Genomic DNA, 20,206 nt, shown 5'->3' on the forward strand with positions numbered 1-20,206 from the left:
ATGAAAGCATGACCCAATTCTCCAAAGGCAGATGTCCTGGGCGGACACCAGCCATAAACACACTATACAATAGAAGGATGGCGCCACTACATGATACAACCTCCCAAAATGTGAAGGCACCACTGATGAGTATTGGATGACAACTACAGGCACCCATATGATTGTCTAAGGCCATCTTTGAGAGAGGATTCCACAAGCCACTGAGGATAATCACAAGGCTGCCTGTAGTTATGTTAGTAACCTGAGTGGTACTACCCAGATATGCTCAGAGGTAATACAATATGTCACACAAAATATAAAACACACAGACATTGCCATCATCCTAGTGGACAGGTTCAATGCTGCCTTCTCTCCCCACCACACCAAAAGGGAACATATGTCTCGCAGCACAGTGCTTCCCCCCCTGACATCACAGATGCTCAGGTAAGAGATGCCCTTCCCAAAGCAATAAACACTGCATCAATGGGACCAGACAGTGTCCCAGGCTGTGTACTACATGAACCACAAGAAGAGCTACACCCAGACATAACACCACTGTTCAATCCCAGCCTTAATACACGATATGTGGCCAGAGAGTGGCATACAGCAACAGTGGTCCCTCAACATGCAGGTGGTGCTGTCACGGATCCTGGACACTACTCGCCCCATATGTCTGACTAGCTTTGTCTGCAAAGCTATGGCAAGGATCATCATGAACCTCACATATCTAGATATTGTGGACCTACAGACATGTCACCATACACAGTTTGTCAATGGCAAATCCTGCCTATCAAACCTGTTTGCTTTGTTTGAAACAGTCACCAAGGCCACTGTCAAGGGGTAGGAGGTCCACACAGCCTACCTGGACCTTGCATACAATACCCCACTTGTGCATTCTAGGGAAGCTCACCAGTGTACATAATAACCCCTATGTCACTATGGGTATTGCACAGTGGCTCAAGGGCAGAACACACATGGTAGAATTGCTGGAGCCATGTCAGCCTCCAACCTGGTACAAGTGGTGTCCCACAAGGCACAGCCCTAGGAGCTGTCATGTTCATTATATATTTGTCATAGGTACAGGCCAACATGGAAGTACTGTGGCTCAGCAAGTCGCAGGTGACTGCAGACCGAACACCATAATCAACTCAACAGCTAACACACGCATCCTCCAAATGGGACTCTTGCAAACACACGACTTGTGCCACAGCCATGGCCTCAACGTGAATGACAGAAAGAGTATAGTCATCCCTTTGTCAAACACTAAGTGACCACAATGTACCACATATGTGTTAATCCAGTAAGTGCAGACCAAGGAATTATGGACCTTGGGGCACAGGTTGATAGCATTCTACCATTTGACAACAACATGGACAAAGTGGTTAGGTAAGCATGTTATATGGGCCACATCATCATGGGATCCACATGTAGGCCAGGGGAGGACATTGTGCCCTTTACTCATCCCTCATCATGCCCATAATTGACTATGATGAACCTGTCGGCATGCACCTTACCAGACACCTGCAGCAACTGGGGCTACCACATATGTACCTCGACAAGGGGATCAAAGTGCTCAAACAGATGCCACATACTGACTGGTTAAAGTAGCAGCAGCTCTACTCAGTGACATACTGCCTCTTCATAGGCAATCTGTGCCTGACATAGAAGGCCAGGTCATACCCTCACGTAATGGCCATGCTGCATCTCAGAATATCCAGATCCCACCAGGATACACGCTGGAAATACTTGAACCTCAGGAGTGATATACATAGGACATGGTGGAGGGGCACATTCACAACTCAGAGGCTCCCTTCATTCCTGATTATTATCCCAATAGAGGTTAGGCGGACTGACTCAGTGACTATCTTCAAGAGCGATATTAATGACTGGATGTGACATTGTAGGGTTACCCTGGGTATCACTTATGTGTCACTGTGAGAAAGAGGCACAGTATACTAACCTTGGAAAAGGGCATAGCAAGACAGATTCACAATGCATGTTGAAAGGCACGCACATTCTGGCTAAGGTGGATACATGCCCTGGGCAGATATCCCTGTATGAACCTATGGACCTATGTCTCTTTTTCACCATTGGCCCTATGTGCTGTCAATCACCAATGTAATCTCAATACTCCGGTAGCATGTGCAAAGGTCAGTTGTCAGTCACCTCTATGGTACAGTTGTGGAATATGTGTGTCATGTAGTAATGTCACAGCTGCCACATGTACACAGTCAACTCTATCCCCTACCCATTGATGTACATCACATGTATGAGATGGAAACACATGGCCAAACTGTAACAACAACATACAAGTCAGTCAGATGCATGGACACATGACTCAGTCATTGTCCATGCCACCACAGCTGATGTGGGATGTCGCTCACTGGGATACGTGATAGGGAACATGGAAGGGATCACTGAGCAAGTGACACAGGCTGGTAGACCCCTGACCTTGGTTGGCATCAGACCCTCACCAGGGATTCCGACAAATTAATGAATGCTAATGAATAAGTGTAGCTACAACACCCTAGCTGAATGGTTCTTAGCATGCAGTCACTGCATTGCTATGGAATACTGTCTTACCACTCCCACAACAGGTGAGAACATGCAGCTCCTGTACATTAACAACATGTAGACTTTATGCCCCAGACCAGGTGTGCATCCTCACTACTAGGCTGATAGCATCTACATCTCACACTGTATATACACATCCCACATGCAGCATCTGCACAGAAGACCACGGTCATAATGTTACCCTGTGCAAATACCATGTATTCACATGTGGCAGGCATCACACATGGTAACTATTGAAAGTCACAGGTACATATGTGTATTTGGCACACATACAGCATGTGTTCATTGCCATAACCGGTGTAATCAATGTCATGCATTATTGTGAGGGACAACCCACACACATGGGCATTCTGTGTGTGCACAACACACATGGCATGTCTGTAATCAAAAGCCATACATAATTGTGATATCGTGTATGTGCATCCTGTAGTGTGTTTTCACAGTTGCCAAAGGGATATATCAATCATACACACTTACCCCCTTCACACACACTTGCCACCTGCTGGATTCAAACCCCTACCTAACTATGTTAAGACACTACAGACGGACATTAGCACAGCGCTATTCGCATTACTGGGGATTTCCTTTCCCTGATATACTTATAGGGTGCTGACATCATCAGAGTCTAGAAAGTGGAATGATCATCCTGTGGTGTGTTTTCCCAGTTGCCAAAAGGGATGTTTCTTTCATACACACTTACACACACACTTACCCCTTCACACACACTTGCCACCTGCTGGATTCAAACCCCTACCTAACTATGTTATGACACTAGAGACGGACGCATTAGCACAGCCTGCTATTCGCATTACTGGGGAATTTCCTTTCCCCTGATATATTTATAGGGTGCTGACATCATCAGAGTTTAGAAAGTGGAATGATCATCCTGTGGTGTGTTTTCCCAGTTGCCAAAAGGGATGTTTCTTTCATACACACTTACCCCCCTTCACACACACTTGCCACCTGCTGGATTCAAACCCCTACCTAACTATGTTATGACACTACAGACGGACACATTAGCACGGCGCTATTCGGATTACTGAGAGAATCCTTTTCTCCAATATACTTATAGGGTGCTGACATCATCAGAGTCTAGAAAGTGGAATGATCATCCTGTGGTGTGTTTTCCCAGTTGCCAAAAGGGATGTTTCTTTCATACACACTTACACACACACTTACCCCCCTTCACACACACTTGCCACCTGCTGGATTCAAACCCCTACCTAACTATGTTATGACACTAGAGACGGACGCATTAGCACAGCGCGCTATTCGCATTACTGGGGAATTTCCTTTCCCCTGATATACTTATAGGGTGCTGACATCATCAGAGTTTAGAAAGTGGAATGATCATCCTGTGGTGTGTTTTCCCAGTTGCCAAAAGGGATGTTTCTTTCATACACACTTACCCCCCTTCACACACACTTGCCACCTGCTGGATTCAAGCCCCTATCTAACTATGTTATGACACTACAGACGGACACATTAGCACGGCGCGCTATTCGGATTACTGAGAGAATCCTTTTCTCCAATATACTTATAGGGTGCTGACATCATCAGAGTCTAGAAAGTGGAATGATCATCCTGTGGTGTGTTTTCCCAGTTGCCAAAAGGGATGTTTCTTTCATACACACTTACACACACACTTACCCCCCTTCACACACACTTGCCACCTGCTGGATTCAAACCCCTACCTAACTATGTTATGACACTAGAGACGGACGCATTAGCACAGCGCGCTATTCGCATTACTGGGGAATTTCCTTTCCCCTGATATACTTATAGGGTGCTGACATCATCAGAGTTTAGAAAGTGGAATGATCATCCTGTGGTGTGTTTTCCCAGTTGCCAAAAGGGATGTTTCTTTCATACACACTTACACACACACTTACCCCCTTCACATACACTTGCCACCTGCTGGATTCAAACCCCTACCTAACTATGTTATGACACTAGAGACGGACGCATTAGCACAGCGCGCTATTTGCATTACTGGGAATTTCCTTTCCCCTGATATACTTATAGGGTGCTGACATCATCAGAGTTTAGAAAGTGGAATGATCATCCTGTGGTGTGTTTTCCCAGTTGCCAAAAGGGATGTTTCTTTCATACACACTTACCCCCCTTCACACACACTTGCCACCTGCTGGATTCAAACCCCTACCTAACTATTTTATGACACTACAGACGGACGCATTAGCACGGCGTGCTATTCGGATTACTGAGAAAATCCTTTTCTCCAATATACTTATAGGGTGCTGACATCATCAGAGTCTAGAAAGTGGAATGATCATCCTGTGGTGTGTTTTCCCAGTTGCCAAAAGGGATGTTTCTTTCATACACACTTACACACACACTTACCCCCCTTTACACACACTTGCCACCTGCTGGATTCAAACCCCTACCTAACTATGTTATGACACTACAGACGGACACATTAGCACGGCGCGCTATTCGGATTACTGAGAGAATCCTTTTCTCCAATATACTTACAGGGTGCTTACATGATCAGTGTCTAGAAAGGGGGATGAGCATCCTCTGGTGTGTTTTCACATTTGCTAGGGGTAACATTTGGACCAAGTGTGTGAGCATGCCCAGTTCAGCCTTCCCGTGGCATGTTGTGTGAAAGATGTCTCATTTATCTAAGTGTGTGAGCATGCCCAGTGTGGGCTTTACATATGTTGAACTCTGCAGCCCATCACATTTGTGGATGAGTGTGACCTTCAACAAATACCTGCAGTTTATGGTTGTGTGTTCTGTGCCATGTTGTGTAGTTACTGTCGAATGCTTTTGTGTGAACAAAACAGGGAGTATACTGTGCCTGCAGGTTTTGCATGGGATACTTTGCACACAATTGTCAACATCCGTTCATACTGACCTAACACTGTAGCACTGTCTAGTGTAGTGTTTCACTACTTTCACTGTGGTGGTCAGTATCCTGGGCTTTAGTCCTATCACTGCTTTACATTTCCATAGTGTGCACAACAGCCTGGTTAGGGTCCAGTTGTGCACATCTGCACAAAGGCAGTGCCTCTACAGACCCTGTTAATTGCTGCCCCATAAGCTTAACAAGTGTAGTCTGCAAATCTATGGAGAGGATCATAATTGAGCTCATAAACAAAGATATAGGGGACATGCAGACATTGTACCCATCCTATTTTGGCTTGGTCAGGGGCAGATCATGCCTTTTGTACTGGGTTGACATCTTCAAATTGGTCACTTAGGCCATTGTTGGGGAAAGGCAGTCCATACAGCCTACCTTGGCCTTGCAAACACTTTCAACACAATACCCCACTCAGGTATTGTGGAAAACCCTAACAACTGAAATGTAAACCCATATGTCACAAGATGGATTGCAAACTGGCTTAAGGACGGGACCCACAGGGTTAGAGTTGCTGGCACTATGTTAGACTCCAGGCTGGTCACAGGTGGTGTCACACAGGGCTCAGTCCTTGGCCCCATTGTTTGTCATGTACTTCCCAGAAGTACAGGCCAACATGGGAGGACTTTGGATGACAATGTTAGCAGATGACTGCACACTGGGCACCATAGTGGACAGTGCATCACACACAGATATCCTTCAGAAGGGACTCACAGTAACTGATAGCTAGTGCCAGGGCCATGGCCTGAAGTCAGAGTGCACAACATGTGTAGACATACCCTTCAGGAAAAGCAAGGTGACCCCAAGCTACCATATAGGTGGCAATCCTCTAAGCACAGAGGAGGTTATCATGGACCTGGGGACCCAGGTTAACAGTCGCCATTCTTCTGAGACTCACATTGCTAAAGTGGCTAGGAAGACCTTCTACATTGCCCACCTGATCAGGATGGGATTCACATCCAGATCTAGTGGGTCATTGTTCCCCTGTACTCTTCACTTATCAGACTGGTGATCGAGTCGAATGCCCTATTCTGGCTGTATCTCACCCAACATCTGCAGCAATTGGAGACACCCTGACTGTCCCCCACCTAAAGGATCAAGGAACCCCAACAGCTGTCATATGCTGCCAGATTGAAGACACTCACACTCTATTCACTCACATACCGTCTGCTTAGAGGTGACATGTGCCTGACATGCGAGGCCATGTCCAAACAGAGATTAATGGGCATGCTCCACCTCAGACTCAGAAGATCCACCTGAACCACTAGTGCAGGTGACTTACACCTTAGCAGGGATGTATGTTGGACATGTTGGAGGGACGGAGTTATCACTCGGAGACTCCCTATGCTGTGGAATACAATCCTGGTCCATTTGAGGCAGAGCACCTTGCTGGCTGTATTCAAGAGGTATCTTGACCTAATGCTAGTCGGAGAATGTGTTTGTCCATCAACACATTGTAAGCGTAGTTCGACATGTCATATGTCTTGTTTAGTATACTGTGCCTCTGTCTACCTGTGACATAACATTGATACCCAGGGTAAACCTCCCATCTCCCATCCACTCATTAGGATTCCTGTTGAGGGGACTCAACCAGTGTTAACAAACAAAAGGATGATCCTTTGTGTTTCAGACTCAACCAGTGTCTCTATGGACAACCTGTACTGGTAGTTTACTCATGTGTGGGGGTGGCTTCTGTGTTTTGGATAATGCAGTACAGCCTGTCCTATATATGTCAGTGCTGGGGTTCAGGTCCCTCATGTGCATAGCTCCCTGCCATTCAGATTGTACAAGGTGCAGCATGTGCATTGATTCCAGCTTGGACATGGCTTTCTACATCAGGCACAGCTTGCATCTGGGTGGACAGCATGGCAGTGTGTGGAGCTGCACTCTGTTTAATCAGACTACACATTACATGTGTTCCAGCTCTGTCATACTCCTGGTGAGGTACTGTTGTGGACTTTACAGGTGCTGGATGTGTGTGCATGAGGTACACCCACAGGGGCTGTTGTGGTCATTTCTAATGCTGATGAAAGATAACTGCAGAACCAGAATGACCTCCCCTTAGCTAGATGTCAGACAGCATGGACCATACAATCACAACTGAAAACAGGACCCTCTCCACAAAGGGAAAGTGTCCTGTCTGGTGGACCCCAGCCATAAACAAACTGTATGACAGATGAGGGTTACTAATGCAAGACAGAGCTACATCTCCAAAAGGGAAGACAGCTGTGATCAGCACTAGTAGAAAGCTACATTATCTCATAAAGACATGCAAGGTCAACTTGGGGACATAAATCACCAAAGACAATGAAGGTAACCACACTGCTTTCTTCAGTTATGTCAGACACCTGGTTGTGAACCCTCGGATATGCTCAGAGTTGGTACACAACAACATATATTCCAGTGACCTGACAGATATTGGCAACATTCCGGCGGACAGCTTCAGTGCGATTTACCCCCTCACTCACCCCCAAAACAAGATAGTTATCACTGCTGTATGTAACCTCACTGTCATCTTGGATGTCCATGTGAGAGCCACACTCAGCAAAGACAAGTACACAGCATCCATGGGACCTGCTAGTATCTCCAGTTGCATGCTATGTGAACTCCAGAAGCGGCTGGACCCATATATACAACTGCTATTTAACCTTAGTCTTGCTACAGGATATGTACCTGAACACTGGCATACGGCAACAGTGGTCCCACTCCACAAGGGGATGCCTCCACAGACCATGGCAACTACCACCACACAGGCTTAACCAGCCTTGTCTGCAAAGATATGGGAGGAGTCATGGAGCTCTTACACAGACACATTACTGACCTACGGACCCTTGTTCCCACCTAGTTCAGCTTTGTACAGGGCAGATCCTGCCTTTGCACCTTTGCACCCGAAAAGTACCTACCATGAAGATCAGGGTTCTTCAACACATGTCATATGCTTCCAGAATAGAGGAAGTCCAGCTTTGTTCATGTCATACCGCATACTTACAGGTGACCTATGCCTGACATACAAGACCATGTCCAATCAGGATTTGGTGGACATACTCCACTGCAAGCAATCCAAATCCACCAGAGCCATGAGAGCTGAGTATTTGAACCTCAGCACATACATGTATAGGACATGCTGGAGGGACAGAGTCATAACTCAGAGGCATCTCACACTCTAGCAGAGTATCCCAGTTCATGTTTGACAGAGTCCCTCACTGACTCTCTTCAGGAGACATCTGGACAACTGCATATGAGACGGAGGCACAGACTAGACAGAGACACAGTCATGTTATTCAGTTACGTAAGGGGGTCATAATGTGTCACTACTAAGTCAGAGGCACAATATTCAGAATCTATTCTGTACACTTATTACCACTATAAGGGGTGGCAATAGCCACATCACTATGGCTAGGCTTATACATGCACTAGGGCAGATAGCCTAGTAGTACACTATGACACTATGAAACACCGGTGTATGTGTAGCTATTGTCAATCAAACAGTATGATGTGGCTTGGGGGGCTTGATATCTCCCTGTATTCCAACATTGTTTTGTCTATTCCTTCTAGCATGTCTAGGGATCAGTTGCTAGTGTCCTCTCCTGCTCAGCTGGTGTACCTGGGAATATTGAGGCACTGTTACAGTTGCCTCATGTACACTGACAACCCTCTCCTTCTGCCATAAAACACACATACATGTGAGAGATGCAACTATATAGCCAAAGTGGTGGCTGAGCTCTCTCAACATAGGACTAGCAAGACCAGAGAGAGGGTGAAGGTAACCACACACACATCTTTAATCCAGTCTCACATGGCACTGTCACAACTTAAGATCATACACATAGACACACAGAGACACTCTCGGAGGCTCTGATCAGAAGTCTACCAGAATGGCGGTGGCCACCACAGCAGACACTCACACAACTGCCTCCACAGGGCACAGCACATGCAACACATTGACCACAGAGTCGGTGTGCCAAACAGTCACAGCCCTTAAGGCCAAACACAGTGCCAGACACACTTGTCATAGGTGACTCCATAGTCAGACACACTGATGTCCCACTCACCAGATCAGGTACAGAGGAGGTCACAGTAAGCTGCCTATCGGGCACTGGAATCCACCACATAATGCAAGCACTCAGGTCACTAAACTGCAAGTACAGGTCTGACCCAGTCATAATCCATGCTGGTGTGAACGACCTGAGATGTACCTCCCTGGACTACATGGAAAGAGACATAGAGTATCCCTCTGATTATGTAGGCCAGGCAGGTATGACCCTGACCTTCGGCAGTATCCTACCTTCACCAAGTATGATGCCACATAAACAGAGACAAGATGATCAGCTGTAGTATTTTGCTTAGACTATGGTGTCATTCTAAGGGGGTCCAATGTCTGTCTGCCTGGGATGACATGCTGGACAGGCCATGGTGATTTGCAAGGGACGGCTTGCACCTGTCACCCCTGGGCTTCCGGATTTCAGATGATGCTCTTGCCACCCCCGTTGTGCCTTTTTTATGCAAGATTCAGATTCTACACCTACCACCCTAGAACACAGTAAAGGAAAGTCACTAAGGGTAATGCTGCTCAATGCCCAAGGTCTCAACCTCAAGCTGCACACACTCTATGCCCTTCTCAGTATGTAGCACATTGATGTCTGTGCTGTGCCTGAAACCTGGTTCACAGCTTCTGACAGCACCCCGGCACTATCGGGTGTTACCTCATATCATGCATTCCGGCACCAGCATCCCGACAACACCAAGAAGGATGGTGGGTGTCCATATTCATCAAGGACACCCTCACCTCATGGTTGGTGGCAACACACGATGCATCGGAGACCATCCAGGTGCCACTGACCGTAGGCAAGACTGCTCTGCAGTTTGTAGCATGTTACATGCCACCCGCTCAAACTCAGGTACCTCACACAGCTATCCTGCAAACACTGAAGGGGATAAATGTATCTCCAAACACCATCCTACTGGGTGATTCCAACTATCCACATATAGACTGGGATCACTAATCATGCCACAACACTCTAACACAAAGGTTCCAAGAGTTCATACACTGAAATGCCATGGAACAACTGGTCCCAATCCCCTCAAGTGGAGGCAACATACTAGAACACATCATCACGAACATGGGGTCACACTGTTCAACACCAGACATATACCCATCATTGGTGAGATCAGATCATGGACTACTCTCAGTGGGAGTCCACATCCCACCCACACCCCAGATGGGAAATGAAACGGTGAAGACCTTCTCAAATGCCGACTTCACATTTCTGAGGACTGGTGTGGTCTCTTTCAAGGCCCCCAGGCCAGCAGACACCATTACCCAAGCCACTGTATCACTTAGAAATGCCTTCTACCAGCACCTCCAGGACTGCATGGTTCAGGCAATCCCAAATAATAATGACTCTTTGTACCACAGGCAAGCATCCAGTCTGGTGGACCCTAGCCATAAACAAGCTGTACAACACAAGGAAGGAGCTACTACAAGATAGAGCGTAATCCGTGGGGAAGACACCCCTGCTCATTGTGAGTAAAACACTGGGTTCCCCCATACAATCATCCGAGGCATGTTTTGAGAGTAAACCCACTCAGGACTCCAGGGACCATCATGAGGCCTTTTTTACCTATGTTTGAAACCTGGGAGGAAACTCCCAGATATGCTCAGACTTAGTTCAGAATAATGTTGATATCACTGCACCTACAGACATTGGCAACATACTGGCTGACAGGTTCAGTGCAGATTTCTCCCACCCCTCCCCCCAACTGGGGGGGTATGTACACCAGGTGATTCTAGCCCCCCAAACATCTCCACTGCTGGGGTGGGAACTGCTCAATCCAAGGCAGAAAACACTTTATCCATGGGACCAGATGGTGTCCCCAGTTGTGTGCTCCATGAACTCAATGAGTAATTACACCCGCAGTTAGGGCAGCTGTTTAATCTTAGCCTCACCTCAGGATATGTTCCCAAGGAGTGGCATACAGCAATGGTGGACCCACTTCACAAAGGAGGTGCCTCCACCAACCCCAGAAACTACCATCCCATCAGCTTGACAAGCCTGTTCTGCTAAGCTATGGAGAGGATCATAATGGGAATTCTAAATGAAGACATAGGGGACTTGCAGACATTGGATCCAATCCAGTTTGGCTTTGTCAAGGGCAGATCATGCCTTTTAAACTTGGTTGACTTTTTCAAAACACTCACCCAGGCCATTGACGTGGGCAAGGCAGTCCACACAGCCTACCTTGACCTGGCAAAGGCTTTCGACACAATACCCCACTCAGGTATCATTGAAAACATCACCAGCTTAATTGTGAACCCATACATCACAGCATGGGTTGCAAACTGGCTAAGTGACGGAACACACAGGGTCAAAGTTGCTGGTGCCAGTTCACACTCCAGAGCTGTCACAAGTGGTGTCCCACAGGGCTCAGTCCTGGGCCCACATTTGTTCAGTATCTACTTTTCAGAAGTGCGAGCAAACACAGGAGGATTATGGCTGACAAAGTTTGAAGATGACTGCAAACTGGGAAGCATAGCTGGAAACCCATCTGACACAGACATCCTTCAGAAGGGTCTCATAGACACAGATAACTGGTGCCACGGCCATGGCCTTACATTAAACACTAAACAATGCATAGCCATACCCTTCAGGAAGAACAAGGTTACCACTACTTCCCATCTAGGTGGCAATCCTCTAAGCACAACGTAGGTTATCAGGGACCTGGGCACCCAGGTTGACAGTAACCTTTTGCTTGACACTCACATTGCCAGGGTAGTTTGGAAGGCCTTCTACATTGGCCACCTCATCATGCAGTGATTCACATCTAGATCAAGGGAGGTCATCGTTACCCTGTACTCATCACACCAATGATTGCATACACTGCCCCATTCAGATTGGATGGGCCCACAAATTCCTCGACAGGAGGTGAAAGGGTCTCAAACATATTTCTTATGCTGCCCGACTGAAGGAATTCCAGCTGTATTCAGTCACTTACTGACTGCTCAGAGGTGACCTGTGCCTGACATACAAGGCTATGTCCAACCCAGAATTTATGAACATGCTTCACCTCAAGACCTCTACATCCATCAGAACTACAAGGGCAGGAGACCTAAACCTCAACACAGATATTAATAGGATGTGCTGGAGGGACAGATTCATCACCCAGAGAGTCCATATGCTGTGGAACAACATCCTGGTACATGTGGGGCTGAGCACCTCACTGGCTTTGTTCAAGTGAGATCTTGACCAATGGATGGGAGATTGCAGGTATACCCCAGGGATAACCTCAGTATCACTGCTTGACAGAGGCACAGCAAAATAATGGGCATATTATCCATCAACTTGCAGGGGTGGCAGAAGCCACAAAACTCTGGGCTAGGCTTATTAATGCCCTAGGGCAGATAGCCTAGTATGAACCTATGGACATAGGCCTGGGGCAGTTCCTGCTATTAGGACAGTGGTCTGCAGCAGGCTATATAGTAGTAGTCGGTTTTAGCCATTGGTGACCATGGCTATTCCATGTTGCTTCTTGTTGTGGTACAAACATGGGTGTGTGGTTATCCATGCTATTTATTGCTAGACACCCTCATTTTGTATCTTGTTCCATGTTTTTGCACATGTACATCACTGTATGACGTGCAGCTGTTTCCGCAGGGTCATATGCGTGGATATGGATGTTAGTTGGGGTCCTCAGGTGTGCATATTGTACATGATATTACATTACTTAACACATGGCATTCATGCCTCAGGTGGTGCTGCAGGGCCACCTCTGTCGGATACACATACTACACTCCCTGTACATTTGGAAGCAGGTTGTGTCATGTTAGGCATCCCTGTTACTGTATGAGTGAGTCAGAGCGGTATCAGTCCCAGTGTTCCTACTGACCAAGTGTATGTGCTATGCGTTGCCTCTTTGCCAAGGCCAGGACATACTGGGCATGCCTCCTTCTGCCTACTGGGACAAGGTCAGGTTGTTCCTCCTCTGAGTCACCCCCTGCCTGTGGTGGCCTTGGCAATGGTGGGGATGTTTGGCCCAGCCCTGTGCTGGTCCTGCTGCAGCTGTTTCCAGGATCATATTATGTAGCATAGCACATATCATGATCATTTGGGTACATGTAGTTGGTGTGTACTGCAAAGCTCCACCAGATGTGTCCAGACACCGGAACCGTGACTTGAGCAGCCCAAACACACGCTCTATGATATTACGTGTTTGTGCATGTGCCTCATTATGGCGTTCCTGTTCAGGTGTGTGTGCATTTCTGATGGGTGTCATCAGCCACGGCTCAAGTGCATAACCTGCATCCCCACTAGGTGTCCGTGTGGGAAGTCCCCATTGGCAAATGATTGGTACAGCTCGTCAGATGCCAGATGTGGGAATCGTGGTAGCTCCCAGGGCAGCCAGCACACACATTCATTATTATGCCCTGGGCATCACACACGACCTGGCAGTTGATGGAGGGGTATCCCTTGCGGTTAATGTAGACTCTACCCAGCTCACCGGCTGGTGCTTTGATGCGTATGTGCGTGCAGTCTATTGCACCCAGCACCTCAGGGTATCCCGCTATTTGCTGGAAGAGACGCATATTGCTGGCCACAACCTCACGGTCATTAGGGACATATATATGATCACTGACATGTGGTGACATGGCATCCAGGAACTGGTGCAGTACCCTGGAGGCTGATGCCTGTGATATCCCCATCATATCGCCAGTTGGTCTCTGGAAGGTACCTGTTGCTAGTATTCTTAGGCCAACACATACCTTGGTTTCCACTGGGATGGGTTCCCTCTGTTGGTTCTGTGTGTGAGGTGTGGCCTGCACAGCTCAACAATCTGCTGCAGGAGCTCTCTGTCCACTCTATAGCGCTCTACTATCTCCAGCTCATGTAACCCATGGTAGGTGACCCTGGGCCTGTATACTCTTCTCCTTCTCCTCACTCTGGGTTGTCTGTCAGCGTCTGCATTGTCACCACCCACAGCAATTCGCCTATGCCTGATTATAATAGCCATGGCAGCCCCTAGCATTTCTGCTCTGAGTTCAGCTTTTTTCAGTTTTCAATTCTGATAGCTTAGTTTCTGGCAGTATCTCTTGTGAGAAACAGCCTTCACTGCTCTTTGTTGTGTTTTAAGTGCTGGGCTGGGCTTCTAGTCTGCCTGTGTAATTGCCTGCTTGTAATTGTTTCCACCAATTAACTCCAGCAGTATTCCCTGGCAGTTTCCTGTATTTTGGTTGTTTCCTGTTTCCTCTCTGTTTCCTGAGGGGAGCAATGTGCACACCAGCTTAAACACGCTCGCAGTCACTTAAACGCACGCACATCCCTACACCGTGTTACACGCGCACACATCCTTACACGGTGTTAGCTAGGCTGATTCATGCTAAAACGCACGACACTGCCTTACACACGCACGCCACGCAAACCGTTGTAAACAGTTTGCAACACGCTCCCACATGTTGAACCTGCCTTACACGCGCTCGCACGCGCGCATGCACGTATATCAAGAAACTTTGAGTGTAGGGATAGCGTATACCCTCAATTTCTTGACTTTCCTAGTGTTCTGTTGGGACACACCTCCCTCCCTGATGTCTGTCTGTCATCTGTTACCTTACATTGCCCTCCAATCTGGTACATTTCTTTCTATCCTTCCCCTCCGTGATGTCACCTACCTCTTACTCTGTTCCTCCCCTTCTCTAACTCTTACACTACTCAGAAAGTGCTCATTACCTATGTGGCAGTGTGATTCAGTATTGTAACCCTCATTTACATAGGATTGCCTAGTAATGCTTAGTTACATATCTTACACGGAGCTTCCCCCCCTTGACAACCACTAAACGGAGGCCATATTGTTTTTAGTCTGCAAGTCCCTCCATTGACATTCCATGTAATACATAAATCCCACAATTGTGGGCTTATAAGCTCGGTTTTCAGTTTTAGGTAGCGCACCCGTTTGCTGGTGTGCTGCAGTTAAACACAAAATCCCGTGGAAAAAAAAAAGTTAAATAACTTATTTTTGCAACACTTTTTCATGCCAATGGCCACATATTTGGCCATTGGCATGCTAATGACACATATGCACCCTTTATTTGGAGCTGACATAGCTCCGTTTTTGATTTTGCAGAAATGTACTCAGTTGTCAGCTGAGTACATTTCTGCAGCTAACACGTCCGTTACACGGACTGGTTTCTGCTTCGTGGATCGCTCAAATACCTCATTTGCATATCTTGGAGCTGCAAATGAGGTATTGAGCATTTCCACGCCCAGTCCGTGTAAGAGACGTGTTAGCTGTCTCTTACACGGAGGTTTGGGCTGTACCTGAATCGGGAGGCTTACACGGAGGCTTACACTACTCTTGAACTCCGTGTAAGCCTTCCTGAATCTGGCCCATTAACTTAAAAGGTTTATTTGAGAGACACGACATAAAGACTTCCCTCACCCACAAATCTAAAGTGGGAACATACAAATGTGGAGCATGTAGGCAATGTAACTACATTTACAATGACAGCAAGTATTACATTGCTTCTAGAAATTTTAAAATTGCTCCTACTAATTACTACAATTGTGCCACAAAAGGTTCAGTATATTTGGGTTTTTGTGTAAGCTGTTCTGGATTCTATGTAGGAAAGACAGAAAGAACACTGCGCAAAAGAGTTTATGAACATTTATATGAAATTAATAGTAAGAAAGAATCAAATGCATTTTATAAGCACTCGGTAGTTTGCCCCACTATGTCCCTAAAGTTTCTCATCCTAGAACAGGTGCCACAGAACCCCAGAGGTGGTGAATGGGAGGCCTCTTTAGAGTATAAGGAATTACTTTGGCAGATTAGGTAAAATGCCACAAAACCCCCAGGAATGAATGATGCAATTAGCATCAAAAGTGTGTTAAAAATTAGACGAGCCAGGTTATAACAGTATTTACACCTTGACACACACAAGTATACATTTTAAGTATTCTACATTTTAGATTCAATATTTTTAACTTATTTATTCATTCATTTATTTATTTATTTACTACACATTATTTATTATATATTAGATATTACATATATATTCTATTTAGAAGTAAATAGATGAAATTTAGTACAATAGTGAATTTTTAGGTAGGTTCTAATATTCTACACACATGGGGTTTTGATCATCTTTCCTTTTCAATTAATTTTTTAGTGGCCTATTTGTTAAAATTTTCTTGTAAGGTTAGCTATTTATTATTAAGGTAAACACGCTCAATTGTTTACTCAATTTTTCATTCCTGACAGTTCCTATTTTTTAATTCATTCACGGTAACTTATTTCTACAAATATTTTGTTCACACCAATATATGTTGAATTTTATGGTTTTTTCATACACAATTTTTGTACAATCATTATCCAATGATTTTTAATGTATTTTAAAGAGGTTCATGAATTTTAAGACAGTCGACCTGCTGAGCAGGTTAGTTGAGATATTTTAAACAGTACTGCCTGTTTTATCTAGGAGACTCTGACAGATCGTTTTGTTAACAAGTTGCAGAAGTATATATATATATATATATTTTTTTTTTTTTCTGTTTTATTCAGTACCAGTTGACACAAACAAAGTGTAGGTTGAAACTTTGAATTATTACATTACTGATTTAATTTCCTTGTTCTAATACAAATACGCGTATTCAACAGTTTAGTAACAGTGATTGCACAGTTGTTTTTGAAGCACTAGTACTTTAATATGCGACTATTAGTTGTATAATTGCCATGAACCAATTAAGGTTTTTATTGTTAATAGTATTTAAACGTGAGCACATCCATTATATATCTTGTCTTGATAAAGCCTGATATTTATCAGGCGAAAGCGCTTGATTTACTGTTTTGTCTAAAGTGAGATTTCGTTTTGCGTATCACAATAAAGTGGAGGATTATTTGGCTGCCTGCTTGGTCGTGGATTGTTCTTGTTCTTGGCTTTGGAAACTTTTGGTTTTATTTTGAAGGAAAAACCTCTCCCTGATCATGTCAAGTCTAAAGTAATTGATGCACCCTTGGATAAGGACCGCTTGTTTGGAGTTAAAGCAGAAGAGGTGTTTGAAAAGATAGAAGACAAAGCAAAATCTATGCAAAGAGTAAAAGATTTCTTTCAAGTTCAACCTCCTAGGTTCAACAGGAATTTTCCCTCTAAGCACTGGTCCTTTCCTGCACCTATCAGACAGGGGCAAGGTAAGCCCCACAGGGACAGACCACCCAGGACCATATCCCAGGGACAGCAGAGAACCAAACAGTGGGCCACTTCCACCCCAAAGGCAGGGATTTATAAGCCATCCTTCTAGGGCAAAAACTCTCAATGACTCCCTCTCCCCCCTGTACCCTTCTTTCACTCACCAAAAGCTAGGAGGAAGGCTCTCCCTCTGTAAAGGTAATTGGCTCTCTGTAACAAAGGCCAATGGGTCTTAAGGATCATTTTTCAGGGATACAAATTCTTTCAATGAACTCCAAATTTCAAGAGGGTACCCAGACTTAACTCCAAATAGTGGGTAGAGGCATTGAAACAAGTCCAAACTCTTTTATCCCAGAACCTGTGCCCACAGATCAAACAGGCAAAGGCTTTTATTCAAGACTCTTTCCTGTTCCCAGAAAAGAGGGCACTTGGCACCCCATCCTGAATCTGTCCATTCTGACCACCTCCCTGGTGGTCCCCAAATTCAAAATGCTAACTTTGCAGCAGCTGCTGCCTATGCTGACAAAAAATGCCTGGTTAGTGACCCTAGACCTAAAAGATGCCTACCTCCACATCCCCATAAGGGAATCCTGCAGGAAATTCCTGCGCTTCAGAGCAGGCTCACAACACTTTCAGTTCTCTGTGCTTCCATTTGGCTTATCTACTGCTCCCAGGGTATTCACCAAATGCTTAGCCCCACCCATAGCACTTTGGAGTCAGGGAAATATACAGATTTACCCTTATCTGGACGACTGGCTCATTCAGGCAAAGTGCAAAGAAAAGCTGCTGCAGGACCTCCTCTTTGTCAAAACCCTCCTAACTTCCTTAGGGTTCACAATCAATGCGAAGAAATCAAAGCAAACACCCTCCAGCAAGATCATTTTCTTGGGACCACTGCTGGACACAGCATCCCAAATGGCCTTCCTATCCCCAGAAAAGCAGAGCTTCCTGCCTCTTTACCCAGCTGGCATCCAGAAGTCACCTCATGGCGAGGAAGTTCCTGCTAGCCTTGGGGTGCATGGCATCTTGCATCCTTCTAATTCCTCTGGCCAGACTCCACATGTAAAAACTTCAGTGGTATCTAAAGAACCTTTGGTGTCAACACTGTCAGCCTCTAGAGACCTCTGTCCCTCTGATCCCCTTTATAAGGGCCGTGTTTATCTGGTGGGCAAGGGCCTGTTCCATGAACAAGGGTCTTCCCTTCATCCTCCGCCCTTCTGGGCAGACCATCACCACCGATGCCTCAGACATTGCTTGGGGTGCTCACCTAGCAGGCAGGTGTACCCAAGGTCTTTGGGATGCCCAGCACCTTCCCTTACACATCAACTAGAAGGAAATGATGGCAGTACAAAAGGCTCTGACATCCTTCCAACCCCATCTCAAGCCAGGGGTACTCCTTATCAAAACCGACAACACCACAGTAATGTGGTACATCAACAAACAGGGAGGGACCCAATCTTACCCTCTGTGCAGGCTAGCCATGAACCTCTGGCTGACAGCCTCCTACATGGGATTACACCTAATAGCCCAGTACCTACCAGGGATCAACAACACCCTGGCAGACCACTTAAGCAGAAACTTACTGAACCCCCACGAATGGCAGCTCCACAGAAAAATCTTTTTGCAAGTCACTCAGGAGTGGGGAACTTTGGAGGTGGATCTCTTTGCTTCATACCTCAACCACCAGCTAAAAAAAAATTCTGTACCAGGGAGTATCACCACCTAGCATGGAAGGTGGATGCCTTGACCTTCCCCTGGAACTCCCTGTTTGTGTACGCATTCCCTCCTCTGCCTCTTATTCCCAAGGTACTGATCAAGATAAGGGAGGAGAGACCAAAGGCCATCCTCATTGCTCCAGATTGGCCCAGACAGCATTGGTACCCCTTGCTGTGCAACCTGACATAGCCTCCCAGGCAGGTTCCCCTGATCTCAGACCTCTTGACCCAGGTGGGGGAAAATGCTGCACCCAGACTTGCAGACTCTCAAACTGTCAGCATGGCTAATACACTAAAGGCAAACAAGGGGCCCCTGTTAAGCAAACAGTTCCTAGACATTATCACAGAGGCCAGAAGGCCCTGCACCAGAAAATCTTTCGCAGGGAAATGGAAAGGATTCTGCTGCTGGAGCCAGTCCAGAGGGGGCAGTTCCTCACAACCTTCTGTCCCTCTTATCCTGGACTATCTAGCAGAGTTACTCAATAGTGTCCTCTCCTCCTCTATTAAAATCCACACCTCAACCATTTCAGCTCATTTTGATACAGACCAGCCCCTGTTCTCACATCCTTTGATTAAGCAATTCCTCAGAGGGGCTACTAATATCAGACCTCCCATGCCAGCCTGGGACCTGAATTATGTCTTTGTAAAACTAACCTTACCACACTTGGAACCTGCTGCTTCAGCAGAACTGAAATACCTCTCCTGGAATACTGCTTTCCTGCTAGCTATCACCTCAGCCAGAAGGGATTCAGAACTTCAGGCACTGATGGCCATTGACCTCTTCATCATTTTCCATGCAGATAGGGTCTCCCTGAGGACTAACCTATTCTTTATGCCCAAGGTTGTATCTAATGTGGCTCTCAACCAGGCCATTCATCTACC

The sequence above is a fragment of the Protopterus annectens genome, chromosome 2.part2 (genome assembly GCF_019279795.1).
Source record: "Protopterus annectens isolate FY-2018-M chromosome 2.part2, PAN1.0, whole genome shotgun sequence".
Taxonomy (NCBI): Eukaryota; Metazoa; Chordata; order Ceratodontiformes; family Protopteridae; genus Protopterus; species Protopterus annectens.